This window comes from Anas platyrhynchos, chromosome 2 (assembly GCF_047663525.1).
Source record: "Anas platyrhynchos isolate ZD024472 breed Pekin duck chromosome 2, IASCAAS_PekinDuck_T2T, whole genome shotgun sequence".
In the NCBI taxonomy this organism is placed as follows: domain Eukaryota; kingdom Metazoa; phylum Chordata; class Aves; order Anseriformes; family Anatidae; genus Anas; species Anas platyrhynchos.
In genome coordinates, this window is record NC_092588.1 from 65,891,640 (window position 1) to 65,908,104 (window position 16,465).

Genomic DNA, 16,465 nt, shown 5'->3' on the forward strand with positions numbered 1-16,465 from the left:
AAAATAAAACGACTTCCCCACTTTAGGCAGACCACCACCATTTCACACAAGTTGATGGCAATAGGGTTCATAACACAGAGGAAGGACATGATAACCATACAGTGCCTGAAGTACAGACAAGGTAGAGCTGTGAGATCAAAATCTCTTCTGGTCCTCTCATCCTTCACACATGAGTTTGAGATGTCTCTTACCACTTTCTGACTGTGAAACTTTTTCAGTAGTTCAGAGATTTTTCTAAGAACATGGAATAACATGAAATACTTTACTCAGCTCTCCTACCTGCGGTGAGAGAGTTTTGCCTTTCTAAAATACAACACCTGTTTGTAGTCTTGACGTATGGGAGTTGAAAAACAAGGGGAGTGGGATGTAATTGAAAGTGCCTGAGGCTTCTATTGAAAAAAAATATTACAGTATAAATCACAGAAAGGTGGTATTTTTGTTCTATTATTTATTTTTTGTTGTTGCTTTGTTTTGCTTCGCTTTAATTGTTGTTGTCTACTGTACTTCATATTGTATTCAATTTGCTGATTTACAATTCTAAGAATTTAGTGTAAAAAAGAGATTATCCATTAGGAAATGTATATGAACCCAGGCTACTAATTGATGAGGTATTTAGGTATATTCTGTATCAAAATGCTTTTTGCATATAAAACAAATATGAATAAAATATGAAGTTGAAAAACTTAATTGAATAACATATTTTTTTTTTCTGTTCTCATATTAAGAACAATTTTCTTCTGGTTACCTTTGAGGACTCATGGGATAGCAAGAATGTCAGTGGTGAAATTTTAAAATTCACAGGTGTTATATTAAAACATTATATTATTTAATTGACTAAACAATGAAAAAAGACACAGTACTGTGGAGGGTAAAATTTGTTTTCTACTTGAGGGACTATAATTTCCCAAGAAAAAGACGTCATATGTTTTCCAGCTCAAGTGGTGTACTTAACAAGCCAGGCATGAATCCTACAAGACAAAGAGAAAATATTTTAAATTATATTCACTTTTCTCGCGTACAATATTTTATACTGGTAAATCCTATTCATCTAGTACTATCATCCAAAGGGGTGATTGAAACCCTTATTCTCTGCTCTGAATCATCCACAAATATATCTTTGGAAATGGTTGCTGTGAAAGAAGATTTTTATCTTAGACAAAACTTGCATAACTCTATTTACAATAGATGGAATCAGATTATTTTTTTCTCGTGTTTTAGCTAAATAGAAAGAGATTTCCTTCTTCTCATACATTTTGGTTTTGAACTTCAGTAGGTGGGTGAATAAAATAAGTTTTATGTAATATTTGCCAAATAAGCAGAGTCTAGGCAGAACTGAAAACCTGGTATTTTTCTTCAACATCCTGTTTTCCTGTGTTATTCAGATGAGATGAGGAAATTAAACAATCATAATGATGATATACATTATTACTATATTTTTCCACTGCACCACTGGTTCTACAAATAATGTACATTTTTATCTTCCAAATGTGAAATCCAAATGTTATTTTTTTTCATACAGAATACCTCTCCAATCCTTTAATGCTTAAAAAATACATGAATATATATATTAATTTGATTTTGATATACAAAATTATATAATTGAAGCTATAGAATAAGGCTTAAATGACCTTAAAACTCTGCAGAATGACTTTGGCTCAATAGAAAAATGTAGACAGCCATTGTAGTGTATGTGCTATTGGTCTCTACTCTCTCTCTATATATACATATATATATACATATATATACACATATATATTTGTATAAGAATAGTAAATAATAGCAGGAAAAGCCAAAATATTAGAAGTTCAGAATATTAATCTGAACTAATTTGGAGTCTTGTTTATTGAAGAGTAGCTTAAAGCCAGGGCTGATGTAAGGGGATAGTCTCTGTATTTGATAGGGGGAGTCTCATATTTCTTCTTTGAGAAATATATCTTTATGATTTTGGAGGAGGAATTGGACTCGAATGATTCATTCAGGTCCCTTGCAACTCGAGATATTCTGTGATTTTAAGATTCTAACATTTGAGTTCTGTGGTTTGGAACTCTATTGTAGTGGAATGATGTTGTTATGATGTGATGAGCTGGAACAAAGTCCTTGATTTAACAGTTCTTTGTCAACTCCTGAATGTATGTTTCAAAATTTCCTGTAGTCTTGTTCATGCAAAGCCTCCTATCCATACCAGAAATATAATTTTAGTATAATTTTAAGTTTATCTTAAAATTCTAAAAGCTCTACAATTTATACAAATCTATTTTTTTTTTTTAGGCTAATGCAATTATTTTCCATTTCATTCTAAATATCTTGTTTCATTTTTTCCTTCCTTCTTTCCTCCCTTCCCTCTTTCCTTTTGTCTTTCTTTTCTTCTTTGCTTCCTTCCTTTTGTTTCAGTTCCTTAGTTTAGTTCTACAGATTGTGGAAAAAATGGGAGTATTTTGTCTTTTAAGGTAATATGGGTGAAGTATTATCTGCCTTTAGTTGAGCTTCTAAAGATTAGATGTCTGTGCCTGAACTAGCCACTGAAATTTCTTTTCATAGACAGCAGAAACAAGCAACTTTTAGAGAGAGATTTTAAGGAAAATTCAGATGAACTAACCTCTGACCAAAAAAATAAAAATAAAAAAGTGAAATAATTTTAAATTCAACATAAAAATGAAAATATTATTTCTACTTTGCATTTTATTTTATTATTATTTTTCCAGAAAGTTTTATACAAATATAATAATTTTGATAAAAAATAATAGTCCTAATAGTCCTTCTGCCTTCCTATTTCTTAAAGCACAAACAATTTTGTTTAGATATGTTTGGCATAGGCTAGAGGAATTGCATATGTACTGATTCAAAGCCTTTACTCTAGCTAATGAATGGGGGTACTGGGAGAGTGGCTATCAGAAACATATCAGTGCTTCTGAGCACAGTAGTCTCTTAGGTCAAATTTAGGGGTAGCACAAAGAGGAAACCACGCCAAGAAATTACATGTATATTCTCCCCACTAATAATATAGCTGTCAGTTCTCAGAACATACTTAGAGGTCTGAGTTACAATACATTTTCCAACATTACTTTCTCTTGTCCTTGCAAGGAAACATTACCACTTTATGAGAGCATGATATTGTCAAAAATCTTAAATTGTTCCTGTACTTCACAAAATAGTTTTGTTGTTGTTTGCCTGCATGCCTCAAAATACTGACAGCAACAGGTTTCCAAGATTAACAAAGCATTATATTAGGTTTATCAGTTTCATCAGAAAATAATAAAAATTGTTGTTGTAACAAAGTAACCCACACAAGGTTTATGCAGGGTTTTAGAGAAGCTACTTCTTGCATAATGTTATGCATTATAGTTAAAACATTCAATTTTCATAAAACCAGAGTTCCATAACAAAATTTAAGAGAAAAATTACCATTCTTGTCACACTTATGGTTGTTTTTAAGTAAGCTTGAATCTCAAACACAGAAAGGCAAAGTCTTACTATTTTACTTTATCACTGTGTTGATTAAGAAATGCTATTCTTTCAGCATTTGAGAAAATCTTTGCATATTTTTTCACATATCTAGCCTTTAATGTCAGAACAAGCGTAAGATTTTACAGTTAACCATTTGGGTTGATCTGCCTTCCTACTGGTAAAGTGAGATTCAAGAAATAGGAAAGTCTTTTAATTATTACTGCCCAGAACAATAAAAAATCACTACATTCTTTTATTGTTCATAAAGAAACTCGGGAATTACAATGGATAGAAAATACCTAGGAAATTCCAGGGTTGCTGGATACAACTGTTCGCTCCAAAATCTTTGTAATATATCTAAAACTCATTCCCCAAAGACCCAGGTCTATTCTGAGCTAAATTCCTAGGAATAATAATAATAATAATAATAATAATAAAAAATATTAAAGCTTTCTGCATAGTAGCTTTGACTCTTCAGAGATGCCTGCCTGTTGTTGCTCTTTGCAGGGTTTTTGCATTGGTGTCCTCTCAGAAAACCTTCAGTATTCAATGCTACTGCAAGTCAGAATAGACCATCCAGGAGTTTGAGCATTTTCAGATAAAGTAATGGCATAAACTAATAAATTAATGTACACAAATGAAACAAAGAAACAATGAAAATCAAAGAAAATCATTGATCAAAGAAAATGATCAATGTGTTCTCTCCACTCTGCTTCTACTGCAACACAAAAAGAAACACTATTGAAAATGGTAGCCTTAAGTGGGCTGATGATGCTTTGTATGTTATTTATGGCATGTTAAATTACTGAAGTTATTACAAGTTGGCTAGGCTTTGTAAAACACAACACAAGCAGAACTCTTCAGAATATAAGTTCTTCCCCCTCTAATGTGTCCAATCTTTGATCTCACCTAACTTGCCTATCTGAAATCTTAAAAAGTCTTATTTTCAAGTAGTCTTTCTCACATGTTACTGGAACCATGCCAAACCTGGGAATTTTCTTTGTTTCATGAAGTCCCACAACTCGTTTCAGAATGGAAAAGCCGTTAATGTATTTTCAAACTTTATGAGCAGCTAAGTATTTGTGAATATAGCGTTCATATCAAAGTTTGAAACACATTCACAAAAATTATAGTTTGAGACCTAATAAAAATTTATTATATATTCTAATATCAAACTGCAAATTCGTTTCTATACTCATGTAAAATTAATATCATTACAATTTGTATTCCATTGTTAGAAGAGAAGATCATTCTGATCATTCTGATCACTGCTTGGTTTGGTGTCATCCAGTCATGCTTATTACAGTAGAAGATTTAAAAATAACTGCAAGTATTCTATAACGTTTCCAACTTAGTTTAGATTAACCATAAATTCTCTGATTAACATTTCAAGTTTTTATTTATTTCACTGTTTTGAAACCTAAGTTTGATTCCAGTTTTTCAGTACAATAAAAGAGTACTGGGGACTTTAATCAGAAATTACATTAGCCTTGCATACCTCATCATATTAAAAATTAAACAATATACACTGCTGAAACTGTCAACACAGATGCAGAGCCTTTGAATTCTACAGTAATTCCTCCCGATGTCATCAGTGTTGCAAGAAGGTGAATTTCTTGCAAACAAAACCTAAATCATAACAAAACAGGATTACCTGTTTATAAACTCATATATATTTGTCTCTAGGCAGAATGACATTGCAAAGTATTACAAGTAATGTTAATCAAAGTGACAGTCATATATAGAAATAGCAACTAAACTTTAACAATGTCAAGTCTAGTTAACTCACAGAGAGTGAATGAGGAAGGCTTAGTGGCAACTCTTTTTCTTTCTTAATCATTTTGCCTGTCTTGGTGAAGATTTAATTTGTGTCTCTATGAGAATTTTCTTTACTTTATAGAAAATAGTCACAACTTATATGTGTTTTGCCAGTGGAAGTAATTGTAAAATATAAAGTTTAAAATGTAAAAATATTTTTTACTGTGTCTTACTCTCTGTGTAAAAATATATATATAATGTTTATAGTTACAGTTATCAAATATTCTGAACTCTATTTTTTGTATCTATCTCCAAACAAAATGTTTGGAACTACATCCCACCACCTTGCTAAGTTGCTGGACTATCAAAGTTTTTTCCTCTTAACTGTGTGGATATCTGTCCCAAAGGTATCACCTTTTTATATAAACATACTTTTTTCTTTCTCTTATATGTTGTTTCCAGAGAATTACTGGAGCTAGCAAACTTCTCCTTGATTAAGAAGGATAAGAAAGTAGGATGAGATTAGGAAATACAGAACAAACCAATTGAAAGTAGAGAAAGATAAAAAGATTGTAGAGAAAATCAGAACAGGACAGAAAAAAAAAAAGAGAGAGAGAGAAAAAACAATACAATGAAATTAAGATTAACTAAAGAAATAGAAAGAAAAACGGGGGGCAAGAAGTGGATGGAACTGATATTGGCAGCTGAATGAAAAAGTTAAATCTCACACTGTAAAATGCAGATTCTTATTCCAGAGATGAAGATGATATGGCTGTGACAAATGTGCCAAACACAACAAGTATTTCCAGAACTGAAAAGGAGATTTAATCCTCAGAAAAAGATAATGTAATGAATATATGGAATTCAATAGAATTCATTAATGTTATAGTAAAATTTCTTTTATAATTTTGATGTCTTTTTTGTTGGCACAAAAGAATAAAATAAAACTATTTTATCTACAAAAGCATTGTTACCTGGCAGCACACTACTTCAATTCTATAGCAATACTCTCTAGTTTATGTTACTCTCAAAGGACACATAGTTGGTTTGCACTTGTCATCTTTATAGAGTCTTCATAACAGTGCTATCTACTAAGCTAGCTTCTCCTGATGATTTCAGGTTGTCCAGAATGAAGAATAAGAATAAAGTAATTCTAACCTCTCTGGGTAAGGGAGTAATCAAAACAATTGAAAGCAAATATTCCCCCACCCACAGTGTTCACTCTTGCATTCCCCTCTTATTTCCAGTCCAGCTTAGTGGATCTCCAACCTCTCACCAATGTTACTGTACCACTGTTACTTTTTGTACAATTACAAAATTCTGAGAATTTTCCATCATATCTCACACTGGCTATGGGTCTGTCTTCTGTTGTAAGTAGGGATCCTGCTCCTTTCAGAGTATACTTTATGTATCTTGTTCTGTTTCCCTACTATTCTTTCCCTACTATTCTTACTATTATTCTTTTAATGAGAAACATCAGGATTCAGACATCAGGATTCAGGAAGCTGTTATTTATAAACAGCCATTTCTGAACTGTACATTGAGTGTTGACTGGACATATAAGGGTGTGTTTTTTTTATAATTAATTTATCTTTACAGGGTTAATAAATTATCTTTTACAGGGCTGAACTTTTATTACCTATTTTTAAGGTTCTAAAAAAATCTTTATAATCTCTATATAGAAACCATCAACATTTTGTAAAAATGTTTAAAGATGTTTCTAGATTTCTGAAAATCTGTTTTAATTTCAGAAACTAACATAAAGAAAAAAAAAAATTGCAGAAAAAATCAGGTGTGTTTGCGTATTTTTGGTGGATAGCGTGGGTACATATCACAATCCCTGTAGAAACTTAAGAGTCAGTCAGAATGCACTTTACAGATCTGTCAACAAAAATTTTAGCAGCCACAAGTGTGGCTATTTTTTTTTTCTCTCCCACTTCCCACAGATTGGCATTTGGTCATTGCCAAATGGAAGTGCAAATACAAAATTATCTTCATCATCAGTCATAACTCCCTTGGTATAAAACGTGCTCTTTCATTATTCTTAAATTTCCTGTCTTTTGTAGATAGTAGTTGCTCTCTAAAGAAACTTAGCAGTATCTTGCACAGTGTGTGTGTGTTTTTGAGATCTTTACATATTTTTCACTAGATTATTCAGAGTTATAAGATTGTTGTAAGAGAACTATCAAAAATCTGGAAGAGAGCTCTGAAACTCACTGTTTGGCTGTTACTCCCAAGGAAACTACTGTTTCCCCTTCATCCAGCAGTATTCCCCTCTGTAGAAGGAAGCTGAAAGACAATTATTCTTATTAAATAGCTCTCATGGATCTTGTTGGGAACTGAGCTTTTTGTTCAGTAGGGACCATATGCACAGTGCTATTCCAAAAGAAATACATGTAGAATAGGCAGGGTGTCTTTTAAAGAGTTATGTCTTACAAAGGGAGTAAAAAATAAGTTAGAGAATACAAACATTTTGTGGTTAGTTTCTTGCCCATATTGACCATAGGAAATTAATATTATTAATATTGTAGTCAGACAAACTGTCACAGGTGATTGTTGTGTTTAATTCTATCTTTTGAAATCAGTGAAAAATACAAAATTAACATGATCCTCCTCTTTCAGAGGCAGTCAAGGATGGAAACCAAACTGTTAACAGATGATTTCAAGACCAAATGAAATGTAAAGATAATAGTAGTTCAAAATGTATATGATCACAATCAGTGACCCACAAATTAATATCTTGATAAACCATGACATAATAATGGCAAAGAGATTATCATGCCAGTTAGAAGCAAATCTATATTCTGCTTTTAGAGAGACAGTTAAGCTACAGTTAGAGCTACTAGTTAAGCCTGAGAAAAGAGAGTACACCTACAAATATTTTGGTAATCAGAGTATGCCCCATATATAAGAGTGGAATTAAACAAAATTGTTACATACAGAAGGGTCTTAAAGAACAAACAAGAAAACAGACAAACACAAAACCACTCAGAATCAATGAGGAGGGTTACAGCACTTTCATAAAAGGGCATTTAAAATTACTTTGTCTTGATTTCTGTAAAATCTATGTATTTCATAGAAAAGAAAAAAAAGTAAACAGAAAGAGATCATTGTCCTTCATATCTCTTCTCACTTGTGCTACATGTGAAAACTTCAGTGCTAAAAAAGCTAAGGTTCTGTTGCTGTTGCTTTTCATGCAGTTAGTTGTAGCTCAGTGCTACTTTGTAATCAGTATGTTATTTTTTATTTTATTTTATTTTTTTCTATTTACACTGTAAGCTCTCTGGGACAAGGAACTAGTTTTTGGTTATAATATATTTTTGCTGTAATTATGTATTTTACATATACCATACCTAAAGAAAACATAATGTGCTATATGGATATATGACCTCATAGCCATAAAACCTATATGACTTCATTAATGTATATAAATATTTGAGGGGAGGTTATCGAGAGGATGGAGCCAGTCTCTATTCAGTTGTGCCCAGTGACAGGACAAGAAGCACTGGGTACAAACTGAAGCACAGGAAGTTCTGGCTGAATATGAGAGGGTACTTTACTGTGAGGGTGACATAGCACTGTAACAGGCTGCCCAGAGAGGCTGTGGAGTCTCCTTCTATGAAGATAATCAAAACTTGCCTGGATGCCATCTTGAGCAGTGAGCTGTAGGTGATCCTGCTCGGCAGGGGGGGTTGGACTAGATGATCTTCAGAGGTGCCTTTCAACCTCAACCTCATTCTGTGACTCTGTTATTCTGGATAAAGGGTCTCAAAAATATGTTAACAGTCTCCTCTATTTATTAACTTTGTTATACTTTTATACGGTAGTGTAGTATAAATGATGGCCTTTTAAAAATCTAACTTGTCTTAGAGTGCATATATATGATTTGAGAAAAAAATAAACCCCAAGACAGCAAGGACTGCTTCTGCACATCATGTGGGCTATTTCATGGATCTTGAAATCAAGCCCTGAAATCAGCTGTTTTAGTAATTGAGTTGGAAGAACATGGCTCTAGTAAAACATGAAGAAGTGGGAGAAAGATAAAGTAAAAGAATTAATGCATAGGCTGGGAGAATGAAGCAAAAAAGAAGGGATACTGGAGAAATAAGAGAAATTGGCTGGGAAAACATTGATTGGGAAGATAAAGGAACTAAAAGAGCCTAAAAGTATGTGAAACACTTATTTATGTGTGTAACAGGAAGCAAAGACAGAGAGAGTGATAAAAATTGCACATGTGGAGAGGTGGAGAGCAGGATAAAAGATGCATGACATGAAGTAGAAGAGCAAAGAAACTTGAGAGTAAATTAGGTAGGTGGTCTGAAGGAGTAAAACTTCTTAGTTGAATAGAGAAGGAGAGAGGAAGAGCTTTGGGAATGAAGGCGTTCCTAGGGCAGCCTGGAAAAAAAAAAAAAAAAAAAAAAAGTTCTGTTTGGAGTGTCTAGGTGATCCTAATTGTAATACTATCATGTAATATTGATAGTATGTGTAATGATACTTTGAGAAGGGAAGACTAGAATTGGGAAGGGAGGTTTTCTGAGGGGAAACCTGGGTAGTTGGTTCAGATTGGCATGAGTTTAGATGGCAATATATGTGAATGTTTGGTTTGAGAAGCAGAATGTGTGCGCTACGGAATCTGAAGGAAATTTCATGTGTTTGAGTGTTTACCTGCTTTATAAGGGAATTCTGTGGAGATAAGAGTCTGTACTGAGGGAACTGCAATAAAATAATAGCTATATTTTTAAAGGGATATAGTGAAATATGATGATTTATTGAATTATTCTTTGCAGAACTAAGAGATGCCTCGAGATCAACTCCCCTTGTTCTTATGGCAGACTTCAACTTACCAGACGTCAACTAGGATTACTACATGGCTGACACAAGCAGGTCCAGGAGGTTCGTGAAGCACCTAGATGATAACTTCTTGGTGCAGGTGCTAAGGGAGCCAACTTGGAAAGGTGTCCTCCTAGATCTGTTGTTGGAGAACAGAAAGGGTCTTGTGGGGAATGTGGCAACTGGCAGCCATCTTGGTCATAGTGACCATGAAGGGGTTGAGTTTAAAATTTTTGGTGACAGAAGGAAAACTGCCACCAAAACTTCAGCCCTGGATATAGGGAAAACAGACTTCAGGCTGTTCAGAGAACTAGTTAGCAAGATCCCCAGGGAAACTGCTTTTGAAGGCATTGGCATCCATCAGTGCTATTCAGTCTTTAAGCACTGCCTCCTAAAAGCACAGGATCAGGCAATTCCAAAATATCAGAAGTCAAGCAGGCAGGGCAGAAAGCCAGCCTGGAAGACCAGGGATCTTCTACTGGAGCTTAGGTGGAAAAAAAATGTACAGCTGCTGGAAGCAGGGTCAGACAACGTTGAAGTAATACAGAGACACTGTTCATGTTTGTAGAGAGAAAATTCATGTGGCCAAAGCCCAATTAGAGTTGAAGCTAGCCAGGTCTGTGGGAGACAAAAAAAAGCTGTTTTTTTTTTTTTTTTTTTTTTTTCTTTTCAAATATGTGAACAGTAAAAGGAGGACCAAAGAAAATATATGTGCGCTACTTGATGGGGAAGGTCACCTCACAGACAAGGACTGAGGCAAAGCAGAGATGTTTAATGCCTTTGCCTCCGTCCTCAACACTGATGATGGGCTTCGGGACCCAGGGTTCCCTGGGCTGGAGGACTATGACAGTGGGAATGATAAACTCCCAATTGACCCTGAACGTGTGTGGGATTTGCTGCTCCACCTGAATTCATACAAGTCCATTATTCTGGATGGGATTCATCCCAGGGTGCTTGGAAAGATGTCTAACATCATTGCAAGACCCCTCTCAATTATTTTTCAATGGTCTTGGGAATCTGGAGAGGTCCCAGTAGACTGGAAGCTGGCAAATGTTGTACCAATTTTCAGGAAAGCAAAAAAGAAAGAAGACCCTAGCAATTATAGTCAAACTCACGTCAGTGCCTGGTAAAGTTAAGGAGAAGATTATCCTTGAGGTTATTGAAGCGCACCTTGGGGACAATGCAGTCATTGGTCCCAGCCAACATGGGTTCACAAGGGATAGGTCCTGTTTAACAAAGTACGAAAAGGATGTAAATCTGTTGGAGAGTATCCAGAGGAGGGCTACGAAGATGGTGAAGGACCTAGAGGGGAAGACATACAATGAGCAGCTGAGGTCACTGGGCCTGTTCAGCCTGGAAAAGAGGAGGCTGAGTGCAGACCTCATTGCGGTTTACAGCTTCCTCATGAGAGGGAGTGGAGGGGAAGGTGCCGATCCTTAGTCACCAGTGATAGGACCCACAGGAATGGTGTCAAACTGAGGCGGGGAGGTTTAGGCTAGACATCAGGAAGAGGTTCTTCACTGAGAGGGTTGTTGCACACTGGAACAGGCTCCCCAGGGAAGTAGTCACTGCACCAAGCCTGTCTGGATTTAAGAAGTAATTGGACTGTGCACTTAGTCACATGGTCTAAAATTTTGGATAGACCTATGTCGTGCCAGGAGTTAGACTAGATGATCCTTATGGGTCCCTTCCAACTCGGGATATTCTATGATTCTATAAAATATGCTATGATTCTATAAAATATGTTCAGAAGTTTGCCTGGGGATAGACTTGTCTAGACATCCTTCCTCTGTACTAGTTTTGTCTTTTGTTTGTGTGTGTATAACAAAATTCTTCCTTCTAGTGCCCTTCATTTTTATTTTTTTTTTCTTGTGATGGCACTTAGGACAGACGATTAAGATAAACTGTATATGATTGGAAACAAACATATCATCTGCTGGTGGGCCTGAGTAACAACTGTTTTTGATTTTCTTCTTCATCTTGTGATGAAAATTTTCCTCTAGAACTTTGGAGATGTAGTTATATATGTTACCCCCAAACATTTAGACTATTTGAGCTTTTGTGCCGCTGGACTACAGGAGATCATCTATATCTGTATAAGTTTTAACATTTTAAATAAAGGGTGATTTCCATATTGAAGATGCTTTTTGTTTGTTTGTTTTTCTGATGTTTTTGGACTCTGTTTTCTGAATTACAGATACTTAGGAGTCTGAATCTCAGGGAGGGTTTCAAACCACCTGATCTAACATAGTGGTTTTTGAGCAGTGAGAAATTCCCAAAAACACTTGTTTAGATAAGTCCTAAGACTGTTCTACGATGGAGCCAAACTTAGAATCATAGAATCATAAAGGTTTGAAGAAATATTCAAGATATCTGGTCCAACCATGACCCTACTACCAATATCACCTCCTAAACCATGTCCCTAAGTACCACATTCAACCTTTTCTTAAGCACCTCCAGGGATGTTGACACCACCACCTCCCTGGGCAAACCATTCCAATGCCTGACTGCTCTTTCTGAGAGGAAATGCCTCCTAATTTCCAACCTAAACCTCCCCTAGTGCAAGTTGAGGCCATTTCCTCTAGTCCTATCACTTGTTATCTGCAAGAAGAGGCCAACACCCAGCTCCCCACAACTTCCTTTCAGGTAGCTGTAGAGACCAATAACGTCTCCCCTGAGCCTCCTCTTCTACAGACTAAACAACCCCAGTTCCCTTAGCTGCTCCTCACAGGACTTGTGTTCCAGGCCCTTCACCAGCTTCGTAACCCTTCTCTGGACATGCTCCAGGTCCTTGATGTCCTTCTTGTAGTGAGGGGCCCCAAACTGAACACAGTACTCGAAGTGCAGACTCATCAGAACAGAGTGCAGGAGGTTGATCACCTCCTGGTCCTGCTGGCTGCAGTATTCCTGATACAAGCCATGATGCCGCTGGACTTCTTGGCCACCCAGGCATACTTCCAGCTCATGTTTAGGCAAGCATCACACAACACTATCAAATCCTTTTCTTCTGCACAACTTTCCAGCCACTCTGTTCCAAATCTGTAGTGCTGCATGAGGTTTTTGTGACCAAAGTGCAGGACCTGGCACTGAGCCACATTGAATCTCATCCCTTTGACCTCTGTCCATCAACCCATCCTGTCCAGGTCCCTCTGCAGTGCCTTTCTACCCTCCATCAAATTGACACTTCCCTCCAATTTGGTGTTGTCTGCAAATTTACTTAGGATGCACTCAATTCCCTCATCCAAATCATCAGTAAAGATATTAAAGAGGATGGAACACCACTTGTGACCCTTTGCCAGATGGATTTCACTCCATTCAGCACTAATCTCCAGGCCTGACCATCCAGCCAGTTTTTAACCCAGCAAATTGTAGGCCTTTTCAAAACCTTGAGCTGCCAGCTTCTCCATGTGAATACTGTGGGACACTGTGTCAAAGGCCTTGCTGAAGTCTAGGTAGACTACATGAACAGCCTTTTCCTCATTGTTTTAATGTTATTTTTGTATTCTGGAGGCTCATTTGTGCTCAGATGGACTCTAATCAAACGGATAGACTATGGATGAGGCACCTAAACTCTCTTGTGATTTAAAAATGAATGGAGAGGGAATGGGAGGTACTTAGTTCTTCTTAATATCCCTAATAAAACAAAAAGTTTAGCTATAACCAAATCATGCTTTAGTCATGCAGATAATATTGAGATCATTTATAAAGGCTAGGGTAATGGGTAAGCTCATACATACATTTCTGGTCCCCATTAACTGGGTTTAGTTCCATTCCTGTCTATTGACTGAGTATATGAATGAATAAATAACTCAATCAATGACTAGAAATTTCTGTCTGTTTCTTCCCACTATAATTTCCTACCATTGTATTTTCTCTTGTCATTTTATGGCTCCAAAACATTTATTTTGTTCAGTGACCCATTTAGAACTAGAGATACAGTCGTGGTCTACTGGAACTAGTGGCAAGTGTTGTTTTGGGAAATGTGAAATATGACACGTACTATTTTTTAGCTAAGGAGATAACAACCCCAGTATCTCTGGTGGTATGTAGCATAGCATTCACTGAGGATTTTAAGAGCAGATTTGTATACTGAAACAGTTAGTGTTAAGGGCTTTTTTCTAAATTATTCCTATGGACTTAATGCAGTTTTTCCTCTGATGTGGAGTCAGTGTTTTTGTCATAAAGTTACTGCTTTCCTAAATGTTTGATTCCTACGTGCTATTTCCTACATTTTATATATAATTTTTTAATGACTTTTGTTATCTGTGGAAGCTGTGGTCTGCCAACAAGTCCATTTGGAAGGAACATTCTCTAAATGTAGAAAAAACTCTTTTAATGTCTGGCAATTTTTCCTATACTACGGTTACTTCTCAAAAATATGTTTGTATGTGCAATGTGTTTATTGCTGAAATATCTTGCCAGATAAAGCAAATATATATATATATATATGTTTTTCTAGCTTTCCAGAACTCATTTTGTCCACCAGGCTAGTTTATTAGTTGTCTAATATGAGTCAGTGATTCAGACTTCTGGTAGGCATGATCTTTAGTACCTTATCTACCCGCTTGTCAAGAACATACAATTATAAAACATACAATTATAAAACTGTATTATTGTCCCTAAAACAAACAAGCAAACTATTTTTTTTTTTTGCTTTGTTTACCAAGATTAAATGTTCTTAACTGTTCACAGTGTTGAACACTGAAGAAAACAGCAGGTAATGAAGATCCAACTACATTAATGTTGATAATGATTGTTCATTCTTTTAAAAACATAAAGTAACCCTTCATTTCTGAAGTAATAAGATAAATTCTAAAGTTTATGTAGAGATTCAGAATAAATATAATACCTCTCCTGTACTCTTGTTGATATTTTTATTTTTCTTCATTATTTACTCTTGTTTTCAGGCCTATTGAAAAATTATACTTTCCCCCAAATAAAGATTGGATCGCGTAAGTATATCAGGAAAGTGATTAGGAAATGAAAATATTGTATCAGACCATAACTGTTGCATCTTCAATGTTTTTCAGCCTTCCTTTTTGTAATAACAGCAGTCCCTTCATCACTCACCATACACATTAGTGAGAGTTACAAATGCTTAGACCAAGGAGTCTCAAGGGTTATAGAAATATAAACATTGATTTACCATGCTGTCCCTTGGGAAAATAGTCTGTCTACAAGCCTGGCAAAGATGCTCTGCTCTGAGGATTTCAGTTTGTCAGTGAACATTTTCAAACATTTACTTGAGCTATGGAGCCAAAAATGCATTTCTGTGGAATACATGTAGAAAATGGAAGTGATCATAATAAATACTTCTCATAATAGCATTTCAAACTTCTGATCAGGTTGTTTGAGTATTGTTTCTTAAATTTCATTGAAGCTTATTCTGTACATTTCCGAATAATCTAACATTCAACACATCTCGAATTTAGTTGCTTATCTTCTTAGTTTAATTAATGTAATCTAAAATGTTTAACTGATCTGGAGATTTATTTGAAATAGTGTAACTGAAAATTAGGTTTTGAAAACAAAAGGATAAAACAGGAGTAGAAGGAATTAAGAGAAATCAAATTAATCTTGCTCAGCACATGAATTGATTTTTATTCCATTATTTATTTTTATTTGATCCTTACCAATGACCTTGATTTTATTTGTGCAGAAGAAACAGTTTACCATCTATGTGGTTTGCTTTTAATTAGAACATGAAGAAATAATAATAATAATAATAACACAAATAAATTAGAAACATACATGTATTTATTGCTTTCCATCTGAAGATCCCAAATCACTTAAGTTTTTATAAATTAAACTTCATCCCCAATCTTATGAATACAAACAAATTATAGATTTCTACTTGTAGATAAGAAAACTAAGCCACAGCATGCTAAAATCAGTTTGCTGTCACCTGACACAACATGTGCCAGCCTGAGCCAGCAATAAAAACCTCAGGCCTGATCCTTTGCTTTATTGAGCTTTTTGTGTAATTGCTGACACCTTTATTAGGTGTGTATAAAGAACTACTGGTTTAGGAAGACAGCTTCTTGCAAATGTTTCATTTGCAGACTTGTGTAAGCAATTAGATCAAAGTGCAAAATGTTGCAGAATCCATCAGTCCAGTCATTAATGTGTTGTCTATCAAAATTTCTCACTGTTCTGACTCCTCCACACCACAGGACCAGGTCCACTCTTTTGAATGCTTTTTCCTTATAGAAGTGAGCTCTGCTTTTAAAAGAAGTACAAGAAGTGCATAGCTCTGTTCTCATTTCTGAATTGAGTTTTTTACTTATTTATATTTTTTCTCCATCTGAAATTTTTCTGTGAACAGAAAAAGCAGAAAAAAAAAGGAAAAAGAAAACAACACTATTTTTTAGATTTTAAAAATGTTTGAGGAAGATGAAAAGATTTTCTAGGCTTTTATTGTTTGTTTGTTTGC